Source organism: Salvelinus alpinus, chromosome 7, assembly GCF_045679555.1.
Source record: "Salvelinus alpinus chromosome 7, SLU_Salpinus.1, whole genome shotgun sequence".
Taxonomy (NCBI): domain Eukaryota; kingdom Metazoa; phylum Chordata; class Actinopteri; order Salmoniformes; family Salmonidae; genus Salvelinus; species Salvelinus alpinus.
Genome location: NC_092092.1, coordinates 57,169,754 through 57,189,371, shown reverse-complemented (window position 1 = coordinate 57,189,371; position 19,618 = coordinate 57,169,754). Strand labels below are relative to the sequence as shown.

General features: G+C 42.6%; 1 long non-coding RNA gene across 3 annotated transcripts in view; it reads right to left on the bottom strand.

Annotated features, from left to right (window-relative positions):
• The window catches only part of LOC139581293 (uncharacterized), a 121,047-nt gene extending 102,565 nt beyond the window's left edge, over positions 1 to 18,482 (bottom strand). Inside the window, exons 1-2 of one of the 3 annotated variants that reach the window (XR_011676183.1) lie at positions 18,093 to 18,482; positions 4,572 to 4,689 (exon numbers count right to left, since the gene is read on the bottom strand). This is a non-coding gene — a long non-coding RNA (uncharacterized lncRNA). The remainder of the gene's footprint in view (positions 1 to 4,571; positions 4,690 to 18,092) is intronic. The other 2 variants (XR_011676181.1, XR_011676182.1) reach the window with 2 other exon arrangements.
• Positions 18,483 to 19,618: the final 1,136 nt, after the last annotated feature.

Sequence of the window (19,618 nt, the reverse complement as noted above, 5' to 3'; positions counted from 1 at the left end):
AGATAAAACCTTGATACATCAACGACCTCTTGTGGAGAGAAGACTGCTTACAGCCTACCTCTCAAGACTTTGTTTTGAAGGAAGGGTTGATTGGTGCTCTGAGAAAGTTAATATATATTTACGCTACTTTGTCGTGAAATTCGACAGCTCTCGTGCGTAAAACGTTTTCACTCTGCAGTGCTAATGGTTATTAACATGGTCACCGCAAAGACCCAAAACACACGGTTCCTGTTTAGCAGTTGAAACAGAAGTGAGATTTTCTCCCAGCCCTCGGGAAAACTTGACACCTGCTAATGACTACACGCGCTTCGTCCATCAAAAACGTCCTAAATTAACACCTCCGTCACTCAATATTGAGCACCACAGGTCTGGGAGCGATTAAGGATTTTAAATATTAACGAAAAGGAATTCTGCACACTAATGACTTCACTATTAAATCTAAAGAAGTTCCAAATGTCTATGTTTTATTTCAGGAACCCATCTAATTTATTGAAATCATGGGTAAGCATATTTATGCATGTGAATTGCATTTCAAAATCGAAAGGGGAGATTATTTGATATCAAAACTTTAAATAGCCTATTGTCACCTCTTTTCAACAGAATAGCATACGATTTACAACAAAATAATTATCAAGGCTTGAAAATACACAGGCTTGACATTAAATAATATAATCTATAGTCCATGTACCCATAACAAACTGATGTAATGAACAAGCCTACTTTAAAAAAAAAACTTTATTTAACTAGGCAAGTTAGTTAAGAACAAATTCTTATTTTCAATGACGGCCTAGGAACAGTGGGTTAACTGCCTTGTTCAGGGGCAGAACAACAGATTTGTACCTTGTCAGCTCGGGGATTCAATCTAACAACCTTTCGGTTACTAGTCCAACGCTCTAACCACTAGGCTACCTGCCGCCACAACCAATCTGATGATGTTGAAATATAGGGGGATATTACATTTTATTTAAAAGCCAAGTGCAGTCAAAAACGTGATTTCCCCATGTTTTATATATGTTTCCACACTATGAGGTTGGAATAATACTGTGAAATTGTAAAAAATTATGATAATACCCTTTTATTGTAAGAGCTGTTTGCAAAGACCACCTGAAATTTCAGCCTGTTTTGTTGAGATGGAGTTTTGGCCTGCTTGGTGACTTCCCTAGGTGGTAGATGAGTTAATAGACCAATAAGAAAGAGAGTTCCAAGCCTCTGTCAATAACAGCTAGTTTTCAGTTTTCCCCTCCCCACTCAGGCCACTCCCAGACAGTCCTAGCAAAATTACTGAGAAATTGCTGTTTGCTAAGAAGCAATTGTAGTTTATTTTTCACAAATTTCATTAAAAACCATCACAGTGTAAGGTACTTCATTGTTACCCAGAAATGATTTGATATTGAGATACAAACGGCTGCATTGGACCTTTAATAAATCTAACGAATGGAATTCACTTTCAAAACATGTCTGTCAGAGAAAGAGTAGCCTACATTCAATTTAGTTGAAGACACAGTATTAATGTAAATCAATACCATAGAAACGCAGTTCAACACTTGCTATCCAGTTCATAGAACAACATATTGATTTACCTAGACGTTAATCAATTGAAAAGCTTTGTTGATTGATCAGCCATCAACAGAGCACAGGTCTTGTCGCTAACCTCTAATTAGTGCTTGGGTTAACCCATCTAATTCAGAAAACAGTTATTTGTTTATCTGTGAAGATTCACAAACTTATCCGCTTGTAATCTTCTTATGGAAATCGACCAGACAGCGGGAAAAGGAAAACTCGAAGTAACCCGGGGTTCGGTAATGAGGGCCTCTGTGCACCTCATTTCCTAATTAACGAAAGCGGAGGGCGAGGAGGACCACCAGCAAAGCCTGCCAGTGTTCGGCCTCAGCGAGCTCCATGCCCCTCGGGCCCCATGGCCTGCAGTCACGGCTTGCAGAAACACACTGTTGAAAGTGTTTGGAGGAAATGTGTGATTGTTCAGGTATGCAGAGTAATGTGCAACCAGCATGCAAACAATGCCAGTTGAGTTACCATATCTGATATTAGTGTATTTCTGAACAAGCCCTTCATTTTAATATGACTCACTTGTCACCAAGGGATGCAGCAATTGAGTGACAAATGAAAATACTATATTTTTAATCAAGTCTTATAAAATATAAACCAAGACACACTAAAGCCTCTTTCGATAAACTGCATCAGCCCCCACAGAAGGCCTCTCAGCAACAATTGGCCAAGAGCTCCCATTCATTGACAGGAACAAGCTTGGGCAACCCTTCAAGTCATTTTTCTTTTATAGTCCAATGTATAATTTTTTTTTAAATAAAAATGATTGAATAAAAACGTATTCCTCAAATGAAAGACTATTACATTTACGACCCATCATGTTGAATAATCTCTATTTCACTCCTGATCTGAATCGTATTAATGAGCAGTAAATAAACAATATGGAAATGACAGAAAGGCCCGCTATCGCATATCCGCACAATATGATAAGAGGATATAGCCTACTAAAAAGTATATCATGAACAACGTTATTTGCGCAGGGCTTTAGGCGAATTAAAATTCATTCTAATTCGGTCTAATTGACACAAAAGTTGCATTAATTCCCCCATTGAAAGGGCATGCAGTTAGTCTGCACAATGTCCCTATGCAAGCTTACTGAATAGGGCTTTTGGTCAGAGAAATTGAATTCAGGACGGACAATGTGCTGGAAGGCGCATGGTAAACTGAATATTCTATAATATCCCCCACTGAAAGAAATCTATTAGACATGGCAGTGTATTTGTTTTATAATTTGAATAAAGACTATATACTGATTTAAATCCCCCAATATGAATAGAGAGAGTTATCTGTGGTATTTAACTAGCCTTATCAATAGACTGATTAATAAATAACAGTGGTTTGGTTGCTGGCTATAGGCTTTGTTGGCATACATTAAAAGAGAACGTGTGCGGTTAGAAATGCGAAACGGATCCCCGCCGTTCTTTATTTAATCCAAGGGGGAAAACTATAATTTTGGCCTGGGAAAATATGCATATCCCCTCAAACAGACTATAAACCATTGCGTTAGATGTCCATTTAAACCCCACGGCCTCTGGAATCAATAACTTTTTTGTTTCAGCTCAGTGACTGCGGACAAGGCCTTTGAGAAACAGTAATTAACAAAGAATGGGTTTTCAATTACAGCCACAATAGAGATTGTCTCATTAAGATTTGCATGATTTTTGGACCAGGAATGCAAATGAAGATGCAATTTACACACGGTCTGCTGTTCCCATTGTGTCAGTGTAAATGGTTGCGTCTTCCCTCGTTTTACCACAGGTAAAATAATATGCACGGGTCACTTCAAGGAAGGGCAGTAGAGCGGGGTTACTACCCTCATTTGTTGTAAAAGTCGTAACATTTGAACGAACTCATGCTCCTGTAGATATTTAATGTTATTAACCGCATGCCTTGCTGCATATATATTTTAATGTGTTTAATGTCTGTATGTAATGCAAGGTCATTACTGACTGTGGAATCATTTTAGCTTCTAATCACATTTCACCAGAGATTACATAATGTGCTAATTACATTGACAAAATGACCATAGCTTTGAATCACCCAAATTAATGATTTTGCAAAGTTAAATAACGATGAATATATAATAAAAATACATGTTCTATGTCTATGAATAAAACTAAAGGGCATACATTGTTGTTAATTCATTTATAAAATATTGTTAATTTAAATTCATTATTCTTATTCATATTTTTGTACAGTATATTTTCAATCGGCAGTCTATAGACTGTTATTAAGACCATAACGTGCCTTGCGTAATAGCCTATGGAACACCAAAGGTTAAGTGTCGCTAGTGACAGACTACAAGATACTAAAATGTTGCGGTTTATTGCTAACGATGAACAACATCATCACTTGCGAATTATTGACTGTTTAGTAATCCTAACGATATATATCACACTAGTTCGCATCATGCAGCAACTTGTACATCCCTGTAGCACATTAAGTAGTTAGACAGTGCACTATTAGCAGTGATTCATTTGTTCACGGTTAATTTAACATTTATCCATTATGTTAGCACCATTTCGAAAAAACCGTCTATGACAAGGAGTGTAAGCCATCTATAAATACATATTTAGGAAATATGTTAGCTCCATAAAAGAAAAACAAAATAATTTGATTTCAAAATAAAACACAAGAGACCCCCCCCCTCTCTCTATGAACACATGGCAGAGAACAGACTATGTAACAACTCCTAAACATTTGGTAATTCCACGCTAATGGTGGAAGAGAGGCTTGTATGTATAGCATCACTGCTCTCAATTCATCCTCATAGTGGGTGTAAAGGAGGGCTGGGGAAGTGGGTTTCATGACAAGCTGAGTGATTGTGACCCAGAGGATGATGCAGTGGCAGTGGATGTGTCCTTCACCGCTAACTGTCTCTGCACCCACACTTAAACTCATGGTTCCTTCATAGCAATCCTTGAGCGACGTTGCTATTGCCATGTAGTCTGGCCTAATGAATCGAGAGAGATGGGGAATGGAGAAGGGGGGTCTATTCAACTCACCGTGTGTTGGGTTGTGTGACTGCTAGAGCATCATTTCTTCCTCTAGGACCGACCATGTTGTTGAAAGCCATGTCCGTGAGTCAGTCAGTCATTAAGACAGAGGGCCTGTCCTTCATACCTTCAAAGAGAAGAAAAACAACCATTCAGAACAGAACTCATTTCCCTTTTTCACAGGCAGCCAACGAGCTTTAGTGGTGTGTCGTCTGTCCACCAGGGCTAATGAAAAGGTCTTGCCACTGCTTCAGATGAGTCATTTGGTGTGTTGTCATTGCACCGATGAGGCTCAGCTCAGCTCTGAGACGTTATATTACGTCCGCACTCACCACCAACACCCAACTGGCCACCTTGTTGGGCCTGCTGGAATGTAAGGGTCTCAATTGAGCTGAGAAGCAAAGACAACATGCAACATGTTATTTCCCCCCTGTAGCTGTTTGTGAGGAATGCCTGAAACTGAGCTTTCCCCCCCAGCAGCCCAAGCATGTCGTTGCTCATTGTGTTCCAGTGTGAGGAGGGCCGGCCCACGGCTGCTGACACACACAGTCCCCGGTGTAATCTCTTTAACCCGTCACTGTCATCAGCAGACAAGGCGTGACCACCCAGCACTCTCTCTGCTCCATCTCACTTAGCCAAGAGAGTGTCCTGAGGCTCGCCACCTTGGGATGTATTGCTCTTGCTTGGTGTCGTACTCGTGGTCGCATCCATAAACACTTTTTGTCACGCACACCCACCGACTCGCCTACTCACCGACACACATCCACACACTCACTGAGAAGACAGCAGCTCACCTTACAGGCAGAAGACGCAGTCACTTTTGAGCTACAACTCTCAGGCCCAGTGGAGGCTGCCTAGGGGAGGACGGTTCATAATAATGTCTGGAACGGTGTAAGGGAACGGCATCAAAACACGTGTTTGATGTATTTGATTCCATTCCACTGATTCCGCTCCAGCCATTACCACGAGCCCGTCCTCCCCAATTAAGGTGCCACCAACCTCCTGGGCACAGGCCTAAATTTAGTCAGGCTGTAGCAATAGCTGCTTCCTCTCTATAATAGGTTATTTTAAATGACTATTGCGAACACTAAAACATAGTGGGTTGTTTACTTGTCTTTTTAGAATAAATAACACACACTTAATGTGTGAATATGTTGAATAGACTTAGTCAAGGCAATGGTAGGCAATCATTTTGTGATGCCTTAAGTAAAATATGCATTTTATATAAGGGTTATTGACCAATGTACCTCAAAGCTTTAATGAACGTATGTCACATAAAAAGGGCATTAGAAAAGAAGCATTTTAAATGAATAGACGCTTTCAATTTGCTCCCTGGATCACATTTTAAAACAATAATCCCTTACTTTTAGTATGGACAATTAAAAAAACATCCATAACAGCACATTTGGTATATGATGCGTTAAATTAAAAAAAGAATACTGAAATACCCTGAATTATTAGATCATGACCATTCAAAGCAAATTTTGATTCAGTTTTAATTAAGCAGAAAATGTCATATGTTTTTTTCTACTGAGCCACTGAGTCAAGCTGGCTGTTAAAACAATTCATTGTTTTAAAATGAGGATGTAACATGACTACTTCTATGTTTGCGTGAGAGCAGATTCGGTTGCTGAGAACTTCCTCAACTGAAAAGGCCCTCGTATTAAAATGTGTTGTAATCTCTATCATCTCAATTGACCCTATGGGCCAATCACCTCCATCCACCTCCTTTTTTTATTAACTGTAGCCCTGTATATGTGGTGGTCTGTAACCTCCTGGATTGCTAGTCAATGGTTCATACTTGCACCTTCGGTTTTTTGAGAGGTTCTTGGAGGAAACTTTTAATGGTTCAATGTAGCAAAGGGTTCCTTGGAGGAATCCTGGAGTGGAGGCGAGGCTTAGTAGGGGCGTGGCTTTAAGATAGATATTAACATAAATGTAATTCCTGTTCATCTGTCCTGCTGTGTATGTTCATGTTGAACACTGACAGTTTTGTAGCTTCAATTCTGGTTTGAACCTTTACACAGGGGTTCGTCGAATACCCTTTCAGAGGGTTCTTGAAAGACCATTTCCAGAGAGGTTTTCTCAAGGAGCCTCCGGTGTGGCAACCCAAAAGGGTCTTCAAGACACCTTCACTTCTAAGAGTGTACAGTATGCTTAATGTTATACTTAATGTTATAGGCTGCTGAGGTTATAACACAATACCCTGTCTGTCTGCAGGCCGATGATGCCATCCTGTTTAGTGACGTTGTCGCTTGTAAATCACCTTTTATGAACCACCTCTGTCTACTCTACGTTATCGTTTTAAAGACTGTTATTGCCTACTGCATGGCTAATTACAGCACTCATTATTTCTCGTGTATCTTTTGAATCATTGCCATGTTCTACAGTTCCCCAAAAACAATAGAAACGTTCTCCTTTTTTTGTTTGGGAGAAAGTGCTGAAGCATCATTTTCTTTCTTTGCGCCATGCCCTAGCAAGCGGCTGGCTTTTGTTTTAGCCATAATTGAGATCCCACTAATCTGGCACCTTTAAAAAAAATTAAGCAGTCTCTTTGTCGAGCCTTCATTAGTTTAAGATAGTATTGTGAGAATGCGCAATTAATTTTCGGAGTGTATCTTGAATTAATTAAAAACATCCAATTTTGTAATATGATTAATACCATGAAGTTATCTGTATTTTCCCTAAAAATGTATATATAATAGGAATACTTTTGTGCATTAATTGCAGAAACGGAGGCTTTTACAGTAGCCAAAGCTGGCTGAGGTAATTACAAAATGTAATTTATTATATGTTTAAGAGAGAAACAAACAAGTATAAATTGATAGATTAATCACGAGCGTCATTAAACCTAATCTGCGAGTGATTTGGAGGAAAATGACAAATCTCTGTTGCGCACCAAGCTCTTGATAATGGAGATAGTGGCCATACATTTAGTCTCAGTCACGGTCTCATTAAAAGAGGCATAATTTAATTAAGAGTTAGCCATCGCCCTCCAAATATATTAATTACCTTGAGCGTGACGAGATGCGTTTGGGTGATTACTGGTGGTTTCATTACAGACAGTGTTCTAAATTCAGCCCAAACTAAGGTGGGGAAGTAGGAGTGTTGACAGGTTAATGGATGGCCTGGCCTGAGTCTGAAAGGAGGGTGCTGCTGGTGGCACCTTCCCTGAGGTAACGAGGGGTGAGCTGAGCTCACTTTGAGAGGTGAGACAGAGGACTGTGCTGCCGGTTGGATCTCCAGAGGTAGCAAGACATCAACTCACTCACTGCCTTACCAGGGTCTATAAACACACAGCGCATTGGAAAGTATTCAGACCCCTTTACTTTTTCAAAATGTTGTTACATTACAGCCTTATTCTAAAATGTATTAAATAGTTTTTCATCAATCTACACACAATACCCCATAATGACAAGCAAAAATAGGTTTTTAGAAATTTGGGCATATTTATGAAAAACTGAAAAAACACATTTACATAAGTATTCAGAACCTTTACTCCTTACTTTGTTGAAGCACCATCGGCAGCGATAACATCCTCAAGTCTATTTGGGGAGCTTCCCCATTCTTCTCTGCAGATCCTCTCAAACTCTGTCAGGTTGGATGGGGAGTGTCGCTGCACAGCCGTTTTCAGGTCTCTCCAGAGATGTTCGATCGGGTTCAAGTCAGGGCTCTGGATGGGTCACTCAAGAACATTCAGAGACTTGTCCTGAAGCCATTCCTGTGTTGTCTTGGCTGTGTGCTTAGGGTTGTTGTCCTGTTGGAAGGTGAACCTTCTGAGGTCCTGAGCACTCTGGAGCAGGTTTTCATCAAGGGTCTCAAGGGTCTCTCTCGATCCTGACTAGTCTCCCAGTCCCTGCCGCAGACCAGAGAATCTTGTTTCTCATAATCTGAGTCCTTTAGGTGCCTTTTGGCAAATTCCAAGCGGGCTGTCATGTGCCTTTTACTGAGGAGTGGCTTCCGTCTGGCCACTCTACCATAAAGGCCTGATTGGTGGAGTGTTGCAGAGATGATTGTCCTTCTCCCATCTCCACCTAGGAATTCTGGAGCTCTATCAGAGTGACCATCGGGTTCCTTGTCACCTCCCTGACCAAGGCCCTTCTCCCCCAATTGCTCACTTTTGCTGGGCGGCCAGCTCTAGGAAGAATCTTGGTGGTTCCAAACTTCTTCCATTTAAGAATGATGGAGGCCACTGTGTTCTTGGGGACCTTCAATGCTGCAGAAATGTTTTAGTACCCTTCCCCAGATCTGTGCCTCGACACAATCCTGTCTCGGAGCTCTACGGACAATTCCTTCGATCTCATGGCTTGGTTTTTGCTCTGACATGCACTGTCAACTGTGGAACCTTACATAGACAGTTGTGTGCCTTTCCAAATCATGTTCAATCAATTGAATTTAGCACAGTTGGACTCCAATCAAGTTGTATAAACATCATAAAGATGATCAATGGAAACAGGATGCACCTGAGCTCAATTTCGAGTCTCATAGCAAAGGATCTGAATACTTACGTAACTAAGGTATTTCTGTTTTAAATGTTTAATACATTGCCAAAAATGTCTAAAAACCTGTTTTTGCATTGACATTATGGGGTATTGTGTGTAGATTGATTAGGAAAACAATTAATTTGATCCATTTTAGAACAAGCCTGTAACGTAACCAAATGTGTGAAAAGCAATTGAACATGGGCAAAGTCTACATAAGCAGTAAGGAAAGTCTGGAATGAGGACAAATCTTTTTGGGGAGTTTTAACACGGAACATTAGAAAATACAGCTACCCCCTCAAAAACACACTTCCCACCACATGACCATTACATCAGGACTGACACCATTCTGGAAAATAAACAGACCACAGGAGGCTGGTGGCACCTTCATTGGGGAGGACATTCTCGTGGTAATGGCTGGAGTGGAATCGTTGGAATTGCATAAAATATATCAAACACATGGTTTCTATGGGGTTGGTCCCATTCCATTTGCGCCGTTCCAGATATTATTATGAGCCGTCCTCCCCTCAGCATCCTCCACTGAAACAGACAGGATCAAATCACACTTACAGGACATTAGGCTCTGTATATTACTGACAGAGAACATTGAATGGGGGAAACAGGCTTTTAGGAGTACTATCAATATCTAGGAATAGACTTACTAACGTATCTATGGTCCAGTACTGGGTGCTATAATCCTGATGGTTTGTCATGGTGTGCTTTGTGACACTACGTTCAGAGCCAATGTCTTTCACTTGTACAGGGGATTGAATAAAGAGGATCTCAGTCAGAAGGACACATACACTATATGACCAAAGGTAGACCTGCTCGTCGAACATCTCATTCCAAAATCATGGGCATTAATATGGAGTTGGTTCCCCCCCTTTGCAGCTATAGCAGCCTCCACTCTTCTGGGAAGGCTTTCCACTAGATGTTGGAACATTGCTGCGGGGACTTCAGCCACAAGAGCATTAGTGAGGTTGGGAACTGATGTTGGGCAATTAGGCCTGGCTCGCAGTCGGCGTTCCAATTAATCCCGAAGGTGTTCGGTGTGGTTGAGGTCAGGCGTCTGTGCAGGCCAGTCAAGTTCTTCCAGACCGATCTCGACAAACTATTTCTGTATGGACCTCGCTTTGTGCACGGGGGCATTGTCATGCGTAAACAGGAAAGAGCCTTCCCCAAACTGATGCCACAGAGTTGGAAGCACAGAATAGTCTAGAATGTCATTGTATGCTGTAGTGCTAAGATTGCCCTTCACTGGAACTAAGGGGCCTACCCCAAACCATGAAAAACATCCCCAGACCTTTAGTCCTCCTCCATTAAACTTTACAGTTGGCTCTATGCATTGGGGCAGGTAGTGGTCTCCTACCATCCGGCAAACCCAAATATGTCAGTCGGACTGCCAGATCCATGCTTCAAGATTGTTTTGATCTCGCGGACTGGGATATGTTTCGGGTTGCCTCTGAGAATAACATTGAGGTATACACAGACACAGTGACTGAGTTCATCAGGAAGTGTATACCCAAATCAAAAAACGTGGTTAGATGGCAGCATTTGCAGAAAACTGAAATCGCGAACCACCGCATTTAACCACGGCATGGTAACTGGGAATATGGTTGAATACAAACAGTGTAGTTATTCCCACCGTAAGGCAATCAAAAAGGCAAAACGTCAGTACAGAGGCAAAGTGGAGTCGCAATTGAATGGCTCAGACATGAGATGTATGTGGCAGGGTCTACAGACAATCACGGACTACAAAGGGAAAACCAGCCAAGTTGCAGACACTGACGTCTTCTTGCTCCTCAACAAGCTAAACACTTTCTTCGCCCGCTTTGAGGATAACACAGTGCAACCGACGCGGCCCGCTCCCAAGGACTGTGGGATCTCGTTCTCCGTGCCCGACGTGAGTAGGACATTTAAGCGTGTTAACACTCGCAAGGCTGCCAGCCCAGATGGCATCGCTAGCCGCGTCCTCAGAGCATGTGCACACCAGTTGGCTGGAGTGTTTACGGACATATTCAATCTCTCCCTATCCCAGTCTGCTGTCCCCACTTGCTTCAAGATGTCCACCATTGTTCTTGTACCCAAGAAGGCAAAGATAACTGAACTAAATGACTATCGCCCCTTAGCACTCACTTCTGTCATCATGAAGTGCTTTGAGAGGATAGTTAAGGATCCTATCACCTCCACCTTACCTTACACCCTAGACTCACTTCAATTTGCATACCGCCCCAATAGATCTACAGACGATGCAATCACCATCACACTGCACACTGCCCTATCCCATCTGGACAAGAGGAATACCTATGTAAGAATGACGTGCATTGACTATAGCTCAGCCTTCAACACCATAGTACCCTCCAAGCTCATCATTAAGCTTGGGGCCGTGGGTCTGAACCCCGCCCTGTGCAACTGGGTCCTGGACTTTCCTGAAAGTAGGAAACAACACCTCCACTACACTGATCCTCAACACAGGGGCCCAACAAGGGTGCGTGCTCAGCCCCCTCCTGTACTCATTGTTCACCATGACTGCATGGCCACGCACGCCTCCAACTCAATCATCAAGTTTGCAGATGACACAACAGTATTACACCTGATTACCAACAATGACGAGACAGCCTACAGGGAGGAGGTGAGGGCCCCGGCGGGGTGGTGCCGGGAAAATAACCTCTCCCTCAACGCATACAAAATAAAGGAGCTGATCGTGGTCTTTCGGAGACTGCAGTGGAGAGTTCCTCGGTGTACACATCACTGACAATCTAAAATGGTCCACCCACATAGACAGTGTGATGAAGAAGGAACAACAGCGCCTCTTCAATCTCAGGCTGAAGAAGACCCTCACAAACTTTAAAGATGCATAATTGAGAGCATCCAGTTGGGCTGTGTCACCGGCTGGTATGGAAACTGAACCGCCCAAAACCGCACGCTCTCCAGAGGGTGGTGCGGTCTGCCCAAGGCATCATAGGGGGCACACTGCCTGCCCTCCAGGACACCTACAGCACCCAATGTCACAGGAAGGCCAAAAAGATCATCAAGGACATCAACCATCCGAGCCAAGGCCTGTTCACCCTGCTATCATCTAGAAGGCTAGGTCAGTACATGTGCATCTAAGCTGGGACCGATAGACAGCTTCTATCTCAAGACCATCAGACTGTTAAATAGCCATCAGTAGCCAGCTACCACCCGGTTACTCAACCCTGCATCTTAAAGGCTGCTGCCCTATGTACATAGACGTGAAATAACTGGTCACTTTAATAATGGAACACTAGTCACTTTAATAATGTTTACATACTGTTTTACTCATTTCATATGTATATACTGTATTCTACTGTAGTAGAATACAGTATAGTATACAATAGTATAGTAGTCAATGCAACTCTGATATATTTATATATTTATTTTACGGTAAGATTAGTCTGTATTGTTGTGAATTGGTAGATACTACTGCACTGTTGGAGCTAGGAACACAATAATTTTGCTATACCAGCAAAAATATCTACTAAATATGTTATGTGACCAATACAATTTTATTTAATTTTAGATGGTAAAGGGTGTTTCATCACTCCAGAGAACGCGAGTCCATTAGCGGTGAGCTTTACACCACTCCAGCCGATGCTTTACATTGCGCATGGTGATCTTAGGCTTGTGTGTGGCTGCTCGGCCATGGAAACCCATTTCATAAAGCCCCCGACGAACAGTTCTTGTGTTGACATTGCTTCCAGAGGTAGTTTGGAACTCGGTAGGGAGAGTTACAACTGAGGACAGATCATTTTTACGCGCTATGCGCTTTAGTACTCGGCGGTCCTGTTCTGTGAGTGTGTGTGGCCTAACACTTTGCAGCTGAGCCGTTGTTGCTTCCACTGCACAATAACAGCACTTACAGTTGACTGGGGCAGCTATAGCAGGAAAGAAATTTGACGAACTGACTTGAAAGGTAGCATTCTATGACGGTGCCACATTGAAAGTCACTGAGCTTTTCAGTAAGGCCATTCTACTGCCAGTGTTTGTCTATGGAGATTGCTCTGCTGTTTGCTTGATCTGATACACCTGTCAGAAATGGGTGTGGCTGAAAAGCCGAATCCACTAATTGGAAGAGATGTCCACATACAGTATCAGTCAAAAGTTTGGACACACCTACTCATTCAAGGGTTTTTCTTTATTTGTACTATTTTCTACTTCGTAGAATAATAGTGAAGACATCAAAACTATGAAATAACACCTATGGAATCATGTAGTAACCAAAAAAGTATAAACAAATCAAAATATATTTGAGATTCTTCAAAGTAGCCACCCTTTGCCTTGATGACAGCTTTGCATGCTCTTGGCATTCTCTCAACCAGCTTCAAGAGGTAGTCACCTGGAATGCATTTCAATTAACAGGTGTGCCTTGTTAAAAGTTAATTTGTGGAATTTCTTTCCTTCTTAATGCGTTTGAGCCAATCAGTTGTTTTGTAACAAGGTAGGGGTGGTATACAGAAGATAGCATCATTTGGTAAAAGACCAAGTCCCTATTATGCAAGAACAGCTCAAATGTTTATTTTTTTTATTTAACCTTTATTTAACCAGGTAGGCCAGTTGAGAGCAAGTTCTCATTTGCAACTGCAACAAGGCCAAGATAAAGCAAAGCAGTGAGACAAAAACAATAACACAAAGTTACACATAAACAAACGTACAGTCAATAACACAATAGAAAAATCTATGTACAGTGTAAGCAAATGTAGAAGATTAGGGAGGTAAGGCAATAACTAGGCCATAGAGGCAAAATAATTACAATTTAGCATTACCATAGGAGTGATAGATGTGCAGATGATGATGTGCAAGTAGAGATACTGGGGTGCAAAAGAGCAAAAAGATAAATAACAATATGGGGATGAGGTAGTTGGGTGTGCTATTTACAGATTGGCTGTGTACAAGTACAGTGATCGGTAAGCTGCTAGAGAGGGAGATATAAGTCTCCAGCTTCAGTGATTTTTGCAATTAGTTCCAGTCATTGGCAGCAGAGAACTGGAAGGAAAAGCGGCCAAAGGAGGTGTTGGCTTTGGGGGTGACCAGTGAAATGTACCTGCTGGAGCGCGTGCTACGGTTCGGTGTTGCTATGGTGACCAGTGAGCTGAGATAAGGCGGGGCTTTACCTAGCAAAGACTTATAGATGACCTGGATCCAGTTGTTTTGGCAACGAATATGAACTGAGGGCCAGCCAACGAGAGCATACAGGTCGCAGTGGTGGGTAGTATATGGGACTTTGGTGACAAAACGGATGGCACTGTGATAGACTACATCCTGTTTGCTGAGTAGAGTGTTGGAGGGTATTTTGTAAATGACATCGCCAAAGTCAAGGATTGGCAGGATAGTCAGTTGTACAAGGGTATGTTTGGCAGCATGAGTGAAGGAGGCTTTGTTGCAAAATAGGAAGCCGATTCTAGATTTGATTTTGGATTGGAGATGAGTCTGGAAGGAGAGTTTACAGTCTAACCAGACATCTAGGTATTTGTAGTTGTCCACATATTCTAAGTCAGAACCGTCCAGAGTAGTGATGCTAGTCGGGCAGGTGGGTGCGGGCAGCAGTCGGTTGAAGAGCATGCATTTAGTTTTATTAGCATTTAAACGCAGTTGGAGGCCACGGAAGGAGTGTTGTATGGCATTGAAGCTCGTTTGGAGGTTTGTTAACACAGTGTCCAAAGAAGGGTCAGATGTATACAGAATGGTGTCGTCTGTGTAGAGGTGGATCAGAAAACCACCAGCAGCAAGAGCGACATCATTGATATATACAGAGAAAAGAGTCGGCCCGGGAATTGAACACTATGGCACCCCCACAGAGACTGCCAGAGGTCCGGACAACAGGCCCTCCGATTTGACACACTGAACTCTATCTGAGAAGTAGTTGGTGAACCAGGTGAAGCAGTCATAAATAAGCAAAGATAATGACAGTCCATCATTACTTTAAGACATGAAGGTCAGTCAATCCAGAACATTTCAAGAACTTTGAAAGTTTCTTCAAATGCAGTCGCAAAAAACCATCAAGCACTATGATGAAACTGGCTCTCATGAGTACCGCCACAGGAAAGGAAGACCCAGAGTTAGCTATGCTGCTGAGGATAGGTTCGTTAGAGTTACCAGCCTCAGAAATTGCATCCAAAATAAATGTAACAGACACATCTCAACATCAACTGTTTAGAGGAGACTACGTGAATCAGGCCTTCATGGTCGAATTGCTGCAAAGAAACGCCTACTAAAGGACATCAATAATAAGAAGAGACTTGTTTGGGCCAAGAAACATGAGAAATGGACATTAGACCGGTGGATTTTAGGTTCCAACAACCGTGTCATTGTGAGCCGCAGAGTAGGTGAACGGATGATCTCTGCATGTGTGGTTCCCACCGTGAAGCATGGAGGAGGAGGTGTGATGGTGTGGGGGTGCTTTGCTGGTGACACTGTCTGTGATTTATTTAGAATTCAAGGCACACTTAACCAACATGGCTCCACAGCATTCTGCAGCGATACACCATCCCATCTGGTTTGTGATTCGTGGGACTATCATTTGTTTTTCAACAGGACAATGACCCAACAAACCTCCAGTCTGTGTAAGGGCTATTTGACCAAGAAGGATAGTGATCAAATCAAAATCAAATCAATTAAATGTATTTATATAGCCCTTCGTACATCAGCTGATATCTCAAAGTGCTGTACAGAAACCCAGCCTAAAACCCCAAACAGCAAGCAATGCAGGTGTAAAAGCACGGTGGCTAGGAAAAACTCCCTAGAAAGGCCAAAACCTAGGAAGAAACCTAGAGAGGAACCAGGCTATGAGGGGTGGCCAGTCCTCTTCTGGCTGTGCCGGGTGGAGATTATGACAGAACATGGCCAAGATGTTCAAATGTTCATAAATGACCAGCATGGTCAAATAATAATAATCACAGTAGTTATCGAGGGTGCAGCAAGTCAGCACCTCAGGAGTAAATGTCAGTTGGCTTTTCATAGCCGATCATTAAGAGTATCTCTACCGCTCCTGCGGTCTCTAGAGAGTTGAAAACAGCAGGTCTGGGACAGGTAGCACGTCCGGTGAACAGCTCAGGGTTCCATAGCTGCAGGCAGAACAGTTGAAACTGGAGCAACAGCAAGGCCAGGTGGACTGGGGACAGCAAGGAGTCATGATGGAGTGCTGTCTCAGATGACCTAGCCTCCTCAATCACCCGACCTCAACCCAATTGAGATGTGTCACGGCCGTCAAATGAAGAGGACCAAAGCACAGCGTGGTGAGCGTACATATTCCTTTTATTAGGATGACACAATCAAAACAATAAACAATACAAAAACAACCGTGAAGCTTAAGGCTATGTGCCACAAACAAAGTTAACTTCCCACACCGAAAGGAGGGAAAAGGGCTACCTAAGTATGGTTCCCAATCAGAGACAACGATAGACAGCTGTCCCTGATTGAGAACCATACCCGGCCAAAACATAGAAATACAAAATCATAGAAAACTAAAACATAGAATTCCCACCCCAAATCACACCCTGACCAAACCAAATAGAGACATAAAAAGGCTCTCTGAGGTCAGGGTGTGACAAGATGGTTTGGGATGAGTTGGACTGCTGAGTGAAGGAAAATCAGCCAACAAGTGCTTAGCATATGTGGAAACTCCTTCAAGACTGTTGGAAAAGCATTCCAAGTGAATCTCGTTGAGAGAATACCAAGAGTGTGCAAAGCTGTCATCAAGGCAACCGGTGGCTCCTTTGTTTAACACTTTTTGGTTACTACATGATTCCATATGTGTTATTTCATAGTTTTGATGTCTTCACTATTATTCTACGAAGTAGAAAATAGTAAAACATAGAAAAACCCTTGAATGAGTAGGTGTGTCCAAACTTTTGACTGGTACTGTATATATTTTGTATATATACATGTAGTTTACTTTGTGCATATGACGGTACTGAGTTGAATCGTAATGCTCACAGACAAACACAGTCCCACAACAGGGGTGAGATCAGTGCAGCTGAAGAGGACAGCTCAATGCCCCGGAGACTGACGTGTCAATGGAAGATACAAGCTGCTGCTGAGCGGAAAGGAGATGAGATGTCTCACAGACTCACTGCACTCCTCACTGACAGTAACACAGTGACACTAAGCTACCTCCAACTGGAGCTCATTCACTCTCATTGATCTTTTCCTCTTGTCTTTCCCTCACTCACTCACTCACTCACTCACTCACTCACTCACTCACTCACTCACTCACTCACTCACTCACTCACTCACTCACTCACTCACTCACTCACTCACTCACTCACTCACTCACTCACGCAAACACAGATGCATGTGCTTGTACAAACACATGATCAGCCGCGTAAACACATGGAGGCATTCAAGCGTATGAAGGGAGTAGTGAATCGTGCCATGCATTACATAAACTGTTACGAGCTTTGTCTTTGGAATTGTCTTTGAAGTTTAATTTAGATTTTATTACATCCCTGTGCACTAGGTTAACATGTCAGTACATTACAGTCAACAAGCTGTATTGGGTCTGTCAAACCGTCACATTTATTTTGAAAACCACCAAATTGCCATTAGTTTGAGTTTGAGCTCTGATCTAAAGCGACATACCTGCTTTGAAAGTCACTTTAATCACATTATCTCTTCTGTTGGCCCTGTCCACCTTGTGTAATTTTTACTAACTTGCCGCTCAATAGACACACAATATACAATCATGGCATCCGGACCAATAGGTGAAACCTTTACAGAAAATGCGATATCTGTATCATCTGTAGTCATTTAATATTTTTGCCAGACTGGACATGAAAACGTTTCCATGATTTATCTTAAAGTGATTGCATTCCTACCCAACAACTTTGTAAATGAAAACCCTATGACTCAGATGGACCGCAAACTTATTGCCGTTAGATTTTCTGCTGTCTTGGAGCTGCATAGAGCTACAGAGAACAAAACTCTGAGAACAGAACATACCATACGACACATACCATCTCTCTCTACACCACCCTCCCACTTTCCTCCCTCACAATTCCCAACCACCACCAAATCACACTCAGACACTCACCCATCTCTGACTGGCCTTCGGGGCTCCTGCTCTCCGATCCCTGTGTGAGGTGTCACACGTTCAGTGGCTCCCAGACGACAGGTCCAGTGGGATGGGGCCTTGTGATGAGGAAGGGCTCGCGGCGAGGACTGACGAGTGAGTGGAATGCCCAGCCCCATGCAGACGCAACCGGCTGGGCTAAGACAGGGACGAGAGGGGCGGCTGCTCCTGCCTCCTCGATCCCACCTGCAGCAGAGCAAGAGAGGGAGAACCAGGCAGGCGCCTGTGGTGTCTCTGTGCACGCTACAGCCGAGCCCTCCCTGCTCTGGGACCCATCTCATTCAGCCAAGATTGCTTCATACAAAAGTTGACAATGCACCAGTGAAAGCCATTGTTGATATTCAACATTTTTTAAATAGCTGAGCAGAATAGACAACATGGCAGGCCGTAAAACTTGGCAAGGGAAACTGACCTGGAGCTTCCCAGTTTGAAAAGGGCTACAGTGTAGCGGGAGAGAAGAGAGAGGAGTCTCTGTGTCAAAAAGGAGTGCTGGTGTGAAAAGAGGACAAAAACAAAACGTCTCCTATCCCAGGGGAATGGACTACAATGCTTGTTGTGTGGCGTTGAAAGGACAATACCCTCACCGGGTCAGAACCATATTAGTATTCAACAGATCGTATTAATACAAATATAACAATGCAGTCAGTGTTATCAGATTCACTGTAATACAGGATGTTGTATTTCTGGACTTCATAATATCCTCAGAAGTCATCTGAGCAGGTTAACTTAATACAAGCATATTAGTGATTATTGGAGTTAAAACTACAAAACCATTTTCGGTATTTACACCAATGCCATTAGAGGCTGATCTAGCCCTAATGTCCATAGAGATAGTGACAGTGAGGGCCATCCATCCACTTCTGGGATGTTGTTCTGATGATCCCCCTTGACGCGTCCTGACAGCTAATGGTGTTCTGTTTCCGTCATTGTCACCGTGACAACCCTGCAGATTGATATAGACATTTAAGAAGCCTTTAACCTCCCATCTGTCAGAGCATGAGGGCCCAATGAAGCTCTGAGAAGGAGCTATGCTAACATGCTATGAAGGGAGGCAGCAATCAATAAGGCAGTCAATGTTATACTCGGTAATGATATATGTTTGTGTGATTGTGTGACAATTCCTGACATTTAATCCTAGTAAAAATTCCCTGTTTTAGGTCAGTTGGGATCACCACTTTATTTTAAGAATGTGAAATGTCAGAATAATAGTCGAGAGAATGATTTATTTCAGCTTTTATTTATTTCATCACATTCCCAGTGGGTCAGAAGTTTACATACACTCAATTAGTATCTGGTAGCATTGCCTTTGAATTGTTTAACTTGGGTCAAACATTTCAGGTAGCCTTCCAAAAGCTTCCCACAATATGTTGAGTGAATTTTGGCCCATTCCTCCTGACAGAGCTGGTGTAACTGAGTCAGGTTTGTAGGCCTCCTTGCTTGCACACGCTTTTTCAGTTCTGCCCACAAATGTTCTATAGGATTGAGGT